Consider the following 16,712-nt stretch of genomic DNA (forward strand, 5'->3'; position numbering starts at 1 on the left):
GCAGTTTCCAGCCCTTGATCTTGCCTATGACATACCTGATTGGATGAAAATAAAATAACAATTTTGCCTCCCCCAATCTCCTTATCTATTCTCCAATTCTTTAAGTCTCCCTCTCCCTCAAACACTTTCTGCTTGCCTCAGACTCTTTTTCCCACTCTGACTTTTCTGTAAGACTTTTCTACCTGCTGTGTTTTCTCTTTTGTATATCACACACTATTTCTCTCTGTATGTATCTTTGACGTTATGTGTGCCTCTCTCGCTCACTTTCTGTATGTCTCTCACTCTCTTTGTTCTCAAAGCATTTCACCTGGGTTTGTCTAATTTATATTTTTTCTGATCAAGCTTGGGTGAAGCTTTCACATATTTACAACAATACTGCTTCCCTATTTAGGGTTCAAATTTGGCCCACCCCTTTTTTTTGGCGCACTTACTGGAGATGCACCGCTTTTCTTCGTTGATAAGTGCGCCGAAAAAAATCGCTCCCCACTTTGGCCGCTCTCCTCGGTCTTCGTGCAGCGTGACCAGTCAATTCGGGGGCGGAGCCAGCGTCCTGTGCTGAAAACATTGCCGGGACGTCTGCATATGCGCAGTGGAGCGTCCGCGCATGTGCAGTAGCTCCTCACCCCCAGCCTTTCCGTGTGCGTGCTGCAGCCGCTGTGTGTGTGGGACCCGATGTCCACCCCTATCCCTGGCCGAGTGGCCTCCCGGTGCAATTGACCTCAGGTTTGAAATTTTATGCACTGTAGCTATTTTTGAACTTTCTTAATGGCTTGTCATTTTCCTGGACTTCTGGATATTTTGAAAAAATTATGTAAATATGTTTTGTCTCTTGTGAATAGTGGTGACCATTTGTCAAGTCTATTCACCTGGTGCTATTGTGAAAGAAGAACATAAATGACAGAGGAACACTGAGAGAATATCTTATTTATTGAAGTAGACTTTATTTAGATAATATGGGCTCAATTTTGGCCCAATATAATTGCAAACAAATAGTTGTTTAAATTAGTTGTGAGATTGGGGCAATTTAATTCAACTATCTTTTACTTCTTTTATTTTTGTAGTTTAAGCTTTCATGAATGCTTCTGTTGTATAGTAAATTAACTTTGTGATGTTTGTCATATGATGTCCTGTATAGCTGTTTAATCCTATTCACATTCTTTAGCCCTTTAGCCAAGTCATTAAGTTCTGCTGGCCTCCGCTGTATCTACCAGCGCTGCTTTCTCCACAAGGGTTTTCTGAAGTGGTCACATATGCTGACCTAAGCAGATTTGGAGTAACAATTAGCTGGCCAAAGTGGCCTAAATGGCCAAAACTGGCGGAGGTGACTGGGGAAGTCCAGAACCAGGGGTCACAGTCTAAGGATAAGGGGTAAGCCATTTAGGACCGAGATGAGGAGAAACTTCTTCACCCAGAGAGTGGTGAACCTGTGGAATTCTCTACCACAGAAAGTAGTTGAGGCCAATTCACTAAATATATTCAAAAGGGAGTTAGATGAAGTCCTTACTACTCGGGGGATCAAGGGGTATGGCAAGAAAGCAGGAAGGGGGTACTGAAGTTGCATGTTCAGCCATGAACTCATTGAATGGCGGTGCAGGCTAGAAGGGCTGAATGGCCTACTCCTGCACCTATTTTCTATGTTTCTATGTTTCTATGTAATGCCCCCTTTTGAGAAAAAAACCTAAACCAATAAAATCCTAACTAACTCACTTACACTGGCACAAATTGAATGTGCAAAATAGGGATTTTTAAGATACTCCAGAAAAATCAAGTTGCTCCAAATGAAACGGACCTCTATATAACTACATTTATATGAAGTGGGGCAAAGTTGATACCATTCTAAACTTATCTAAGTTTATTAATACAAAACTTATTCACTGTTTCCTTCAAACCTCACATTCTTCTTAATCTGAAACGCTTTCTTTCATTCAGCTGGCATTCTGTATTGCATACTTGGGAAAAAAACTGAGTTGGAACTTAAAGCATGAAATACAGAATTATGTCAGTAGCTTTATGAATTGTCTCCTATTTCATTTTGAACTATACCTCAGATCTGGCCATGTTATTTCAATTTAAATTCTATTTTCTACCTGAATTCTCTTAGAATTTTTTTTTTCTTTTCACAAAACCTTTTGGTAAAAATCTCATTCCTGCAAATGCTTTATTGGATTGGAAGTGGGTGAATAGGAGGCTGGGTTGCTTGAAAGCTGAGAAGTGATCAGGAGCAGGGGCAAAGAAGGGTGAGGTGGCAGTCAGGGAGATGGATGATCTGCACTGATCATTTCCATCCGAGAGATGATGAAATTCTTTCATCTTTACACTTGGTGCTTGAGGTAATAGTGGAAGGGGCAGGAGAAAAGGGATTTGAGGAGATGGATCAGTATGGAGAATGTCCAGCTGAATTCTACTGTGAGAATTATCGCCGGTACGCTTTTATCGACACTAACACCTTGGCTGCCCGTGCTTGCAAACCTCGCACCACCATACCTATGCCGAGAATATGCAGTCTCCAGAGAATACAAACGCTACACCAGCAAAGACATGCCGATGCAGGCCGACTTGAACAACCTACCACCAACCTGTCTCAAATCTAGAAGGCCATTTTGGACCATCGCCGAAGCCCTTCAGTGATCTCTCCTCAGCCTTGATGACCAATGGCGAAATGCTTGGAAAAACTGCGACATATGGAATGGATTCCTTATAGAGGACCACTGTAGAATCAAGCCACCCTCGCAAACAGTGCACAACTATCAACCGCCTCAGAACCAGTCATGGTAGATGCTGCCACCTTCTTGATAGGTGGAAGATTAAAGCATTCCCATCATGTGACTGTGGAGCACTTAATCAGACCCTGCAGCACATCATTGAGCACTGCCCTCAGAAAAAATTTGCAGGCAGCCTACAAGATATCCACGCTGTTACACCGGAAGCTTTGGCCTGGATATCAAACTTGGATATTGACTTTTGGTTTGCTTTGCTACTCCCATACGAAAGAAGAGAAGCATGGAGAATAGTATCCACGGGTTGTTCTTGCTCATCAGGATAATCCTGGAGTAATAGGAGAGTCGGGCATGGTGGAGCTGAACAACAATAACAACACTCATTAATAGGCCACCTTTTAAAACAAAATTCCAAGGTTCTCTACAGAGGGCAGAGAAAAAATAAAAAGAATAAAGGAACGGACACTGAGCAGTGTGGAAGCATTAGGAGAGATGAATGAAAGCCTGGTTGCAAAGATGGCTTTTGACAAGATTTTTAAAGGTGGAGAGTCATGTATCAGCGTGCTCAAGTTTGTGGCCCTCAAACCTAAGTGAGCCAAGATGTGAATGTGTACTGGGGAAATGGCAAGGGTGGAAGATAGTGAGTGATTTGTTGGAAGCAAAGCATCTAAAGCAGAGGTGAGAGAGAAGTTCAGCAGACCAACAGCATCAGAGGTGTCAGTGGAGGAGGACCAGAAAGCAAAAGAACACAGAAAACACACCCTTAACCAATGAGGAACAATGAAGTTGACAGACATTTGTGGTAATCACCACTGATATAAAACTATTTATTTAGGAGATAGATACAGTATGAGTAAGATATAAAAGTACATGTTTGTTGAATATTTCTTTTATGGCGGTATAAATGCTACCATACCCTCAAAGAGTTACTCTGAATCATGCTGGAGTTTAAAGCTTTAACCAAATGGTATGAAAAATGAGAGCAGAACACAACCGATGCACACCACCAAATCAATCTCCACTATTATTATTTTAAAGCTATAAAATCCACTTTAAACATCCGTTTCTCCTATTCTGCCACACTTACATATTTACCCCAGCACAGTCATTTACAGAAACTAGAACCTGGTTTGAATTATTCTATTTGCTCTTGTTTTTTTTGTGTGCCTCAGGCTTTTCGAGTAGGTCAGACTTCCCTAATGGCTATTGTAACTATGGCATTAAATGATGTGTAGTTTTACCATTCATGTATGATCCAGCTTTCCTTCATAAACATCAAACAAAGGGACCAAAACATCTACAATACAGTTATTAAACTTTGGTAAGTCTAATTAAATGCTGAAGTTGCAACTTCAATATTGATACATTAACCTAAAATTGAAATATTTTCTGTGTTTAACTGTCACAAACCACAGATCTTTGTTCTCCTCCTTGTGAAGTCCTATTTTTTTGGCTGCAGTACTTTTAAAGTCAAGTAGTTGAAGGAAGCCATCTGGAAACTGAACCATAACAGCAATTAAAAACTGCTTAGATTTCAAGAACGGAGGAAACTTTGACCTTTCTTCATAATTAACCTGGACAGAACTCATTAAAAGCACAAATAATCAAAGGCGCAAAGCAGAGGAGGAGCATCTTACTCACACTGCAATAACTGCACTTCTTTTCAAAAACGACACACATAAACCGGGTATTCTTCAAGTTTCTTTTAGCAATCATTTTTTTTTGTGTTTCAAAACTTTCAGGATGGTTACAAAAAGGTTTTGTACTGGAAGCATGTTGATGCAATGATTGTACTTGGATAAAATACACACATTTTAATTGGCTGCCAGATGGTTTTGCTTGAACTCGTGGACCCAGCTGTACCACTGCGCACAGACTTCTCCTTGTCTTTCATGAGCATCATTGATTACTGGATGTCTCTGAATGGGCTGCTCGAGAATAACAAGGCTGGTCTAAATAATCCATCAAAAAGAGGAACTTAACTGGGGTATTTATTTATTTAATAACCAAATATGGTCGATGCCTATAAAAATGAAAATATAAAGAAAGATTTGGATTTATATAGTGCCTTTCACGACCACCGGTTGTCTCGAAGCGCTTTAAAGCCAATTAAGTACTTTTGGAGTGTAGTCACTGTTGTAATGTGGGAAACGTAGCAGCCAATTTGCGCACGAGCAAGCTCCCACAAACAGCAATGTGATAATGACCAGATAATCTGTTTTTTTGTTATGTTGATTGAGGGATAAATATTGGCCAGAACATCAGCGATAACTCCCCTGCTCTTCTTCGAAATAGTGCCATGGGATCTTTTACATCCACTTGAGAGAGCAGATTCAGTTTAACATCTCATCCGAAAGACGGCACCTCCAGCAGTGTAGCGCTCCCTCAGTACTTCACTGGAGTGTCAGCCTAGATTTTTGTGCCCAAGCTCTGGGAGTGGGACTTGAACGACAACCTCCTGACTCAGAGGTCAGTGTGCTACCCACTGAGCCACTAGCTGAGTGCAGCATGTGGAAAAAACCACTTACATTTACTTTGACCAGCAGATTTAGCCTAACTCTAGTTACCTGGGGGGTAAATGTTTCTTTCGATGGGAAAATAAATGCAACATGACTTAAGCCCGAGAACTGCTCTTTCCATTATGTGAGAATGGGACATAAAACGTGTGAGATAGACTTTCCAGGCTTTTAGCTTTTTTGTTCCAGCTTCTATTGTTATTCCCTTATGGTTGAATTACAGTCAGACAAGCAACTATGTTCACTAGATCCTGATTTATCTCTCTTTTTCACTTTTTTATCTTAATCTGTTTGGACACTGAGTGAACAGGTTACAAACTGCTGCCAAGGCAGTCAGTGTTTCCTACATAGTACAGGACACCCTCCCAGGTAACCCCCAAGATATGCTATTACTCTGCAGTGAAATAAAATGCACAATCACCAATTTGAATCATGTGGAACAAATCCCATGATTTGGTTGCAGAATCTTGCTGCCTGCCACGACGCCTACAAGTGGTTAAACAAAAATGTGCTGAAAATTAAATAAGATGTGCCCACCCGGAAACGCTAAAGGGCTGGAAGGGCCTACCGAGCTTCTTACATGTAGGTGATATGTGGTTTGGGATGATCAAGAAAACCAGGATAAAGTAGAGGAATTTTATATCCTAAAAATATTTAAATTGTTCCAACCGTGTGCAATATATAGACATAATGCAAGTTGGTGTGTTGGTCAAGCATGAAACATGTCTCATTGCTAACACTTATATGTAATAAAGTCTGGGCTATGATTAGTTGTTATGAAATAAGCTGATGTGTAATATATACTAGAGCTTTACATAAAATTGTTGAGAAATTTAATCCTAAGAAACTTAGCAGAAAAGTTTTAAAAAGAGAATGATTGAGTGGAAGACAGGAGATTTTGCAGCAAGCTGAACTTGCAAGTTTAAAGATTTTTTGACAGTTTAGCAGTAGTGTCAGTGCAAAGTATCACATCAATGCTGCAGTTATAGTATAAATGTAGCCTGAATCCAGTGTCAGGGCACAAGAAAGAATATTTGAAGAAATAGGCCATCCAGCTCCTCGAGCCTGTTCCGCCATTCAATTAGATCATGGCTGATCAGAACTTCAAATCTATTTACATTTTGTACCTGTGCAACAGCTTTTAATGCTGTGCGTACATGGAAACCTACATCCCTTTGCTCCTCCACAGCTTCTAGTCTCTCACTAGTAAGAAAATATTCCGATTTGTCTTTCTGGGATCCAAAGTTGATGACCTCACACTTCCCAACATTGAACTCCATCTGCCGCAGGTTTACCCACTCACTTAGTCTGTTCACATCTGCACAACGTACCATGCCTCCTAACTTAGTGTCATCTGAAAATCTGGATCTACAACTCTATTCCTTTATCCAAGTCATTGATATATATGGTGAGAAGCTGTGGCCCCAGTACAGTACTTGGCAAATCCTGCCAATCAGAGAACAATGGGGTAGAAATGCGGTAGGTTAGTGCCTCCCGTTAGCACCAGGGGAGGCGGTAACGGGGCGCTAAGGGGTTAGCTACTGGGCGCTGGCACTCGTAGCATCTGGGCCTCTAGCACCTCGCAGATTGTGGCATTATAAGTGCGCAGTGCCCCGTTTTCACCCCAGATATAAAATGGACTCTCATCCCCTGCTGTATCACCTCACGCTGACAACACCAGCAAGAGGAGGCATTGTAGAACTTGGCTGGTGGCTTGGGGAGTGGTAATTAAAGGGAATGCTTGACACTGCTCAATAAACCTTAAACTGAATAATCCCAGCTTAATGTGTTAACCTACAGTTAAAGTTTAACTAAAATACATTTGAAATCATGTTAAACACAGATGTTCCTTTTGTATACCTAAGTCCATGTCTATCATGTGCCAGAAGCAACAAGCTTTCATTTTAGCTCCATCTCCAAAAGGAACCTTTAAAATCTCAAAGTTTCCATGGTTAGAAAATCTACTCTTTCTTCTCTGACAATATCTTGATTCTTAATGGTAGAAGGCAGTGGCACTGACATAAAATGTAATTTTGTTTGATATTATGTAACTATAGCATTAGTTTCTTTTTAGACTGCATGTAAGAGTCACATACAAATACTGGTATCAGAGTATTGCTTCACATATGCCTGACAGGCTACACAGCAGGCAGTGTTGTGTACTGTACTGGTGCCAGTTTAGTGGGCTTGCATAAAACCAACTGAAAGTCTTTCACTGTTGTAAGGCATTACTTTCTGTCCCCAGAGGCCAGAGACTGTAAACAGAGCTTCCCGTTTGGAAACTTTTAATTAAATAGTTACAGAGTACTACACATGAAGGTTGGGTTCTTTTTAAGGGAGGAATTCACTGGTATATAGGGAGGTCTGTAGGGAGATTCCCATTTTCCATACACTCCATAATAAAGTGAATGTTCAGCAAGTCAGCAAATGCTGTGTAAAATACATTATAAAGGCTCAATACAATTTCTATTTTTGTATTATTGGTGCCAGGTAGAAGGAGTGTATTTAATGAAAAATGTATCACCCCCTTTCCAGATTTGCCATCTGACAAAGGCCTATCTACTGGGTTTATGCAATTTACTGAAAGGTCCCAGATAAATAAATGTTCCAAGCTTATTTTTTTGTTTGTTTCTTGCTTTTGAAGGCGTGGTGCATTTTAATTTGTGTTGTTGGCATATGAGTCATTAATATTGTAATTATACACCAACAATCTGTAATTAAAATAGTACTTTAATTAAAAAAAGTATAATTTGAGCAGAAGAGTACCCCTGGCACGGTTCTAAGGCTGTCAGATGTGGCCAGGCTGAGCAGTCTGTAACTGGAAGTCCAGCTGTTGCCTGATCCTGTTCCTCCTACATGGTGAATGAAGGATGCAATAGGCTCACTACATTATTCGCCATTCCATCTTTTCTTGGGAGTAGTGACAGTGGGAAGGTTGGTGGTATACTAGACTAACTATACAATCAAATGTCACGGCTCTATATTTAAAAAAAATATACAATATTGTATGTTATTAACATATATTGTGTGTACTGAGATATGATAATTGTTATTGAGAAAATTCAATTATAGGTTATAAAATAAAACAAAGTACAAAAATTATAAATAAAGCAACACCCTTTAACATGTGGATTACTGCAAATTTTCCACTCACAGTAAAATCAATGTATAGTTCACAAATTCCTCATGTGTTTTCTCTCTGTGTAGCAATTATAGAAACTAAAATAATTTATAAGCCTGATTCATGGCGAGTGCATGAATTCTTTTTATGTAAATACATCAATTCCGAAACTAAGCAGACTGGATTGAAATGGAGAATTGGATTAGTATTTACCAGTCCTTTTGCTAATGTTGGAATAGTTGATTTTACCCTACTTGTGAAACAAATGCAAGAAAAGCATTAAATGCTACCCAGGCAATGGGCTCCCTTGTCACTGGGTTCTGTTTGGTACTGTACTTTCCTGCCTCTTTTAATTGGTGCTGTTTTGATCATAATTATATTTTGGTGCAGAATCTCATCATAAAAGCTCTCAACCAGTGTGTAATGATCCTAGAGCACCCTTGAAGGAATGCATTAGGTATCTCACCCGATAAAAGTGATAAGGGCAAAAATAGAATGGATGGTAACACTAAAAATAACCAAACATACACATTCTCATTTACCTACCTCACCTTTAGTAAACAGACCTGCAGGTGATATATACACCCATGTCATCGGTCCCCAGGAAATAGCAGTAAGAAAAATAATCACCTACGTAATGGCTGCTTCTCATCACTTCTGACTTTCAAATGAATGCATTTTTCAGTGACAAAATACATAAATGACCGATATAGCATGCAGATCTATATATCACCCTAGCTTCTTACAGCCCATATTTGTTATCGATAGCTTTTACTGATTTCAATTTTAAAATAATTAATAAGATAGTTGGATTGTGTTGTGTCCTAGGATACTCTGATAATGACTCCACGAGGCAATGTGTTGTACTTGAACTGTAGTGACCTTAGTCCTTTATTGATAACTCCAGAGTGAGGATCACACCTGATGGCCTGCCTTTTATACTAGGCCAGGCACACCTGTACAGGTAACCTACAAGTCTCCCACTGCAGTGCCCTCTGGTGGCACACCTTATGATAGTACAAACAGTAACCATGTAGGATACATGACATCACTCTCCCCCAAGCCTTTAGTGCAAATCGCCTTTGCATTGACTGTGCTCTGGGCTTAGCTCTATCTGGTTGACCCTTGGTGGGTCGTTTCACTCTTGGGTGAGTGGTTGGTATTTCATTGGCAGTAGAGTGCTGGTGGTTGCTGTTTGTGTATGTCCCTAACCACTCCATTCTCTCCCCCCCACATATAGATTATGCTGGAGGCTTATTGCATTCATATACATTCAAGTCCAGAAAAAAAAGTTTGCATTACATTTGTGGTTCAGTTGTGAGACAAGTAAATTAGACTGGTGAGATACATTATCGATACATACTGGAGATCGGTAACCGGTGAGTAAGATCAAGCTAGTTCCAGAATTGCTGGATGGTGTCCAGGCAGTTTCGTGGCAGCGCTGTGCCCAGTGCTGGCAGTGGGAACCCGGTTGGCTCATGTTGCCTGCTCTCGAGGCTGTTGCTGTTGCTCCTAGCGTCGGGCAGGTTCACAGATGCCTGTGACCTCCCTGTCCTTTCTTTGCGCCCTGGGTCGCTGCTGCTCCTTGAGGAGCTGTCGTCTATGAGGGCACAGGGAAGTGCTGACTCGCTTGCCTGGGCATTGTTTGGTTTGGGATCCTGATTGGACCCGGTCCCCTTTGGGAGAACTGTTGCGGGTGACCCTTCATTCCCAGGTATGGCCTTGGTGGCAATGGGGTCTGGGGGCTGCGCCTTAGCAGTTTGCTCTTTCAGGCTCATGGCAGTTTGTGCCACCGGGTGCCTGAGAGGCAGGGTATCGATACCCGTGCTGTTGCCCTCATGAGATCACTTGCTCTGCAGCTTGTATGTATTGGCTGCTTGTGGCCACACTCCATGGTGCATAACTCTGGTCTCAGGGACGCAGGCCACAGCGTTGGGTAGCTCGCTGGACCTATTTGCTCCCGATGGGTGTTTTCCCGCTGCATTGGCTGTATGCAATTGAAATTCTACATCGCACAACGTTTCATTACTTTTCGTGAATAACCTGTAGCTCCGATCGCGATTGCATGACTTTTCCTAGTTTGTTGCATGTGCACAACTCTGATCATCAGTTACACATTTTATCTCTAACTCACAGTTGCTATTACATTGCTTGAGTGTGCGGAACTGTCCCTTTAAGTGTGATGGGTTGCAGGCCTCCTTTAAGTGAGCCTTGCTTTCTATACCCCAAACCTCTTCTCCGTTTGGTGCCTCCATCAGCGCTACACCTCGTGGTCTGGCCGCCGCCATCTTTTTCTTCAGCGCATCACCTCATGGTTCGACAGCCATTTTTCCTCCATCCACGATGTCGACTGCGGTGATCCTCTTCTCCCTGGGTTCTGCCACCAAAGCTGGGGAGTCGCCTTTGTATTCGAATTTCTTCCTCCGGAGTCCTGCCACTGGAGCCTGGAAGTTGCGCTCGGGTCGTCCCAGCTGGATCATCTCCCCGCAGTCGTGCTGGGCAGTCTGTGCCTCGGGTGCTTTGCTGGTCAGCTCTCTGGTGCCGGATCCAATCTCAGGTGAGGGCTTGCTTTGCCTGTGAGCACAGAGGACGTCGATCGCTGGAGGGATGAAGTCTTCCCACCTCCAATGGATTTTCTCCATCCACCTTCTTTTGAATAGCGTTGGTCCATCACCTGCAACAATCCACAGAGGTAACTTGTGCACTTCGCCATCATGGAGTACCTTTACATCCGCACTACCAACAACTGGGATAAGTTCATTGGTGTAGGTGCGCAGCTTTGCCTGAACCGGGACCAACTTGGGTCGTTCAGCTTGATTGTCCCACAGCCTCTCAAAGGCTTCTTGATTCATTACTGACTGGCTCGTCCCCGTGTCCACTTCCATGAAAACTGGAACACCATCTATCTTGACTTCCATCCTCAATGGGGAACATTCAGTGGTGCAGGTAAACATGCTGTATACCTCATTGTGGGACTGAGCTGCCTCTCTGCCTATCGTTTCATAATCCGCGCTGGATTCATGGCCACCTGCAGACTCTTCATCGACACAGTGAGTCATATTTCTCTTACACATTCGCTGGAGGTGGCCCTTTGTGCTGCAGCCTTTGCATAGTCTTTAAAACGGCATTGGTGAGCCCTGTGATTCCCTCCACAATGCCAGCATGGGGCTACTCGGTTAGTCCCACTCGGCAGATCTGAGTTAAGGGACTCGGGGCCTGGTCTCTCTGTACTGAGAAAGTTCGCATTCTACAGCCCAGCCTCTAAAAGGCGCCACTCTGTGCACAGTACTTGCCGGGTTTGAGTCCTGAGGATGAGTCATCTGCCTAGAGCCGCAGGTCGAGGTCATGAATGCCTGGCTCACAGAGATGACCTTTTGCAGTGTGACTGTGGTATCCGCCGACAGTAGCTTATGAAGAAGGCCCTCATGGCTGATTCCAATGACAACGCATCGGTGAGGTGGTCGCCGAAATCACATGGTGCCGCCAGCCTCCTGAGGTCTGCAGCATATTTTGTGATTTCCTGGCCTTTGGGCCATCGGTAGGTATAGAACCGGTGTCTGGCTGTGAGGATGCTCTCTTTGGGCTTGAGTTGCTCATGGATCACTGTTAAGAGCTCCTCGTACTTCTTGGTCGTTGTCTTTGCTGGTGCCAGCAAGTCCCTGATGAGGCCCTAGACAGTGGGCCCACAACTCATTAGCAGGATAGCTCTGCGCTTGCCAACCAGTGTGGTCGGGTTGTCTCCTGTCAGGTTGTTTGCTGTGAAGAAATGGTCGAGCCTCTCCACAAAAGCGTCCCAATCATCACAATCGGTGAACTGCTGCAACGTACCAAGGGTAGCCATTTTCGTGTGAAAGTCCATAATCTCGCCGCCAATTGTTGTGTCCTAGGATGCTCTGATAATGACTCCACGAGGCAATGTGTTGTACTTGAACTGTAGTGACTTTCGTCCTTTATTGATAATTCCAGAGTGAGGATCACACCTGGTGGCCTGCCTTTTATACTAGGCCAGGCATACCTGTACAGGTAACCTACAAGTCTCCCACTGCTGTGCCCTCTGGTGGCACACCTTGTGATTGCACAAACAGTAGCCATGTAGGATACATGACAGATTGCATGTAGTCTGCAAGGTTTATCTGTTCAAATGCAGGTCTGAGAAAAAAATGGCACATAGTTGTTGAAGGACTGCTTAAGATTTCATTGAGTTGATTTGACAACAACTTTAAACTCAATACAGCTCAGTACAACCCAACCCATGTAGAATCAGGCCAAAGTAAATCATGGTATTGATCATTAAACAACCTAATTTACACTGATGCCCAGAGTGACTCCATTTCATATAAACAAGAACTATATTGAGTAAGATTTTGTACACCAATTTGGAAAATGGGTTAACTGATATAAGACTGTGTAATAGGAAAGATCGCCATTCAAATGAAGAGATCCTTTTGTGATTGAATACCTGAATTAAGCTTAAAACATTTATTTTAAGAACAAATACAGGTGCAGCGTCGTGAAACCGGAACCCTCGGGATCGAGGCTGTTCCGGATTCCAGGCTTTTCCAGACATTCGATCGTCTTTCTGATGTCATGAATCCGGAAACACCCGAGCCCAGGTTCGTGTATTTCTGGATTTTAAAACGTCAGAAAGGGGGGGGGGGGGCGGGGGGTCCCTGCCGAGGAGCTGTTCGGATGGGCCCCGCCGTGAAGGAGGTGCTCTGGCGGGCCTCATCACGGAGGAGGTGTTCGGGTGGGCTGGTGAGGAGACCCCGAGGTAAGGGCAGTGGTGGCGCGTGGGGCGAGGCGAACAGCTGAGAGGTAAGGGCAGCAGCGGCCAGTGGGGCGAGGCAAGGGGCGGTGAGGCGAGGCCCGAGGTCGGGCACTGGCAGGACCCCAAGGTCGGTAGGGTCGGCAGATCCGGATTCTGGAACATTTTACAAATACTGGACGACCCTGCCACCGATCGATCCGGAGTCTGGATTCCGGAACTGTATGATGGGTAAAAGTTCATATGTATACTGTGTTGGCCACTAAAAGTCCCTTTCCATTGTGGTTGATACCATAGCAACAAAAGTGATTGCTTAGTTTTTATTTTATTTTCATACTTCATGGTTCCTATTCAAGGGCATCTAATCCCTTGCTGTCTAGGTTATTTTTTATGTAACTACATATTTCCTTTTGTAAACTCCCATGTCATATAAAGTGGCTATTTAATTCTTTCGAGGATAATAGTAGGCATGAGTTTATCTAGCAGTTTAGTGGGAAGCAGACTGCCCTGCAATATATGGATATTACAAATTTTAGGACTTCGGAAGCTGAAACCGAACTAGAACACAAATCACTCACTGTATGCCTACACTGCTTTGTAACAAATTAACACTAAGAAAGAAAAACCTTCCATTTACATGACACCTTATCATATTCCTTAGAAATGTTCCAAAGTGCTTCACACACAATGAATGACTTTGAAGACCTGTCACTGTTGTAATGGAGAGACATGTGGCAACCATTTTACACACAGCAAGTCCCCACAAACTGCAATAAATAACCGGCGGGTCTATTTTAAGGGGGGCATTATGTACACTACTGACATCTCAACTTTAATATTTCTACTGACCACGCCAATTGGCTTTCAAGATGACTTCAAATTGGCTTCAATGTCTGTATTTCAGCTTCAGCAGTGAAACAAAAAAAATCTCAACTGTAATAACTTTCAGAGCTCCCTGGAATTCCCAAACCTTTCCTGACTAAGAACAATTTTCCATAGCTGTATTCCCTTCAAAAATAATTATGCTGGACAAATGGGCTGGAAGTTTAATATCTCTGATTGCTGTTGAGGGCATTAAGTGAAATGAGTTTTGATGGTCTTAACCCAGTTTCATTGTTTGGTCAGGTTCAATTTTGTCATGCTTGTAACAGTATGTCACATTAAACAACATTGTCTTGGCTTTGTGAGTTAAAGCACTTTCCTTTCACGTCTAAATCCTTAGGGTTTGAGCCTATGTCCTTACAGATGGGATGAAAGGCTGTCTGATGACTATTAAGGGTATGAAGTGAAAATTAGTTTGGGAAGTGCAACATGAAGTTCTAAGTGGATGTGAGACCATAGAACAAATCAGCACATAATTAAATGCTAATTGATCAATCTTACTGCACGTCAGTCAGAAAGGCAAATGGAGGAAATGGAAATATTGCACTAATGTAGTCGAGGATGCCTTTCTGACTTGGGGAATTAGGGCACACTGTTTTGATAGCACAGGAAGAAATGTGAATTGGATCTAGGCCACGTGGGAAAGCATCATGTTGGCATATTTGGCGCAAAGATGAAAGCAATAAAGTTTTGCTTCATAGCACTATCATCACCCCCTTTAATGACCAGAAAACCGACTGCGGAAAAACAAGTTAATCCAAGTACAATTTGGTAAAAGATAGTTTCAAAACAAGACATTTTTCAATTTTGTTGGCATTGACTTTCTGTCTGTCAGCACTCATGTTTTTCACACCATTCTTCTACATATCCCAGGCTTGGTATAATATTTATGGTACTAAATGTAAACCTAGTCAAAGATGACAGGTGTACTACTGAAACCAGCCTCCATATTATTTACCCAAGAGAATTTCCTTTCAGAACTCAAATTGCGTAGAGTGGTGAATGGAACTTTTCAGCAAGGTTAAATTGGTGTATAATCAAACTTATTCAGAATATGTCTTAATAAGTTGCTTAAAACTACTGCCCGACATAAAAGGATAAAATATTGGTCGCAATATTAATTTTTTCTACAGTATATTGCAAATGCAGAAATGTTGTAAGATTCTTTGTATTTCTAGAATTTTATTTTGATACTCTACGTAACATTTACAACTGTCATTACAGAATGTGTATTTTAAAATACAGAAAGTTATTATTTTAAAACATAGCAACAATTACATTTTACATTTCCTGAACACAAAATGTATAATTAGACAAATATTTCCATTGTGGAATTATTTTCCTATAACTTTGACTTAATAGCACCAGAAACTGGGGTAGTATGATAGGCCGGTTGGGGGCTCCAATGAATGGTGCCAGAGTCATAAGAGTCAAGATTTTCACCCAGTATTCTTCAGACAGTGAATTCCACATTGCTGTAGTGCCATGGAAAGAAAGCACACAGTGAAGGGTAAGTGCTTCCCAAAAGGAAGGGAAAGTCAACTGGGACAGCTTTTGACTGCACTTCACCATGGGTGGTTACAGAGTGCCAGTCATAGAGGCTTAGGAGCAAGTCAATCACTTGCCATCTCAGTACAGGTATGGCATGAGATACAGAGGCATCTAGAAAGAACAAAGAGGAAAGAGAGGAAATACATTAAAAATACATTTAAAAATAATAAATCCGCCGTGTAATGAACAATAGATATTAACCTTGATTTACCATGAACAGAAATAAGAAATTGACTTGTAAAATAACATACCATGGAATCCTTGTATATGTAAAAGCGTAGGCCGGGATTTTCCTTACCTTGGCGGGTCCGGAGTGGACGATGTTGGTGGCGGGCTGCGGCCCTGTTGCTGGCTCCATCCCGCTGTCTAAAATGAATTTACGTTGATGGGGCTTGTTAAGCCTCCCCAATTAGAGGAAGCAGTCTGGTGACGTCATTCATGATGCGTCATCAGCCAGTTTCCTTAAAGGAACCATGGCCAACTTTCTTTTGACATTTGTGCTGTCAGTGTTCTACAACACTGATGTGCTGCAACCACGGACAATGACTGCACAGAGGCAGAGGGCTGCACCCAGGTTCTCCGATGACTCCCTCCATATGTTTGTGGAGGGAGTCGCAACCCGCAGGGAGGTTCTCTTCGCTTCCAATGGGCGGTGTGGTGTATACTCTGTCTTGCAGGTACTTTCAGGTCTCCCACCACAGTGTCCTCTGTGGCGCACCATTGTACTTATACATTTAATGTACCTGGACAATACATAACAGGCGGAAGACACCACCCCAGCCTGGTTGCACAGGAGGACACAAGCAGGGATGTGGTCAGGAGAACCTTGGTGCAGTGGCGTAAATGTTTCAATTATCTCATTAGATCTTGAAACATTAGTACAAAACCACACTCAACCTTATCCTGCTGTGCCTCTCATCACATCCCCATCACTCTGCTTTCTCCACCATACTCCTGCACATCCTATTCACACTAACTTACCTTTCACCTCCACCCATCCTTCTCTATCTACATTATCACTTCCCCATCTCACTGGCCACCCCTCATCCTAGTGCAATCTAACCAACTAACAACACACAAGGGTATCCACTTGTGTGTTTTAACCAATGTTTATGTAAAGGTTCTAGTGTGCTACCAAACATTGAAATCTTTATTTTCAA

The sequence above is a fragment of the Pristiophorus japonicus genome, chromosome 16 (assembly GCF_044704955.1).
Source record: "Pristiophorus japonicus isolate sPriJap1 chromosome 16, sPriJap1.hap1, whole genome shotgun sequence".
Taxonomy (NCBI): domain Eukaryota; kingdom Metazoa; phylum Chordata; class Chondrichthyes; family Pristiophoridae; genus Pristiophorus; species Pristiophorus japonicus.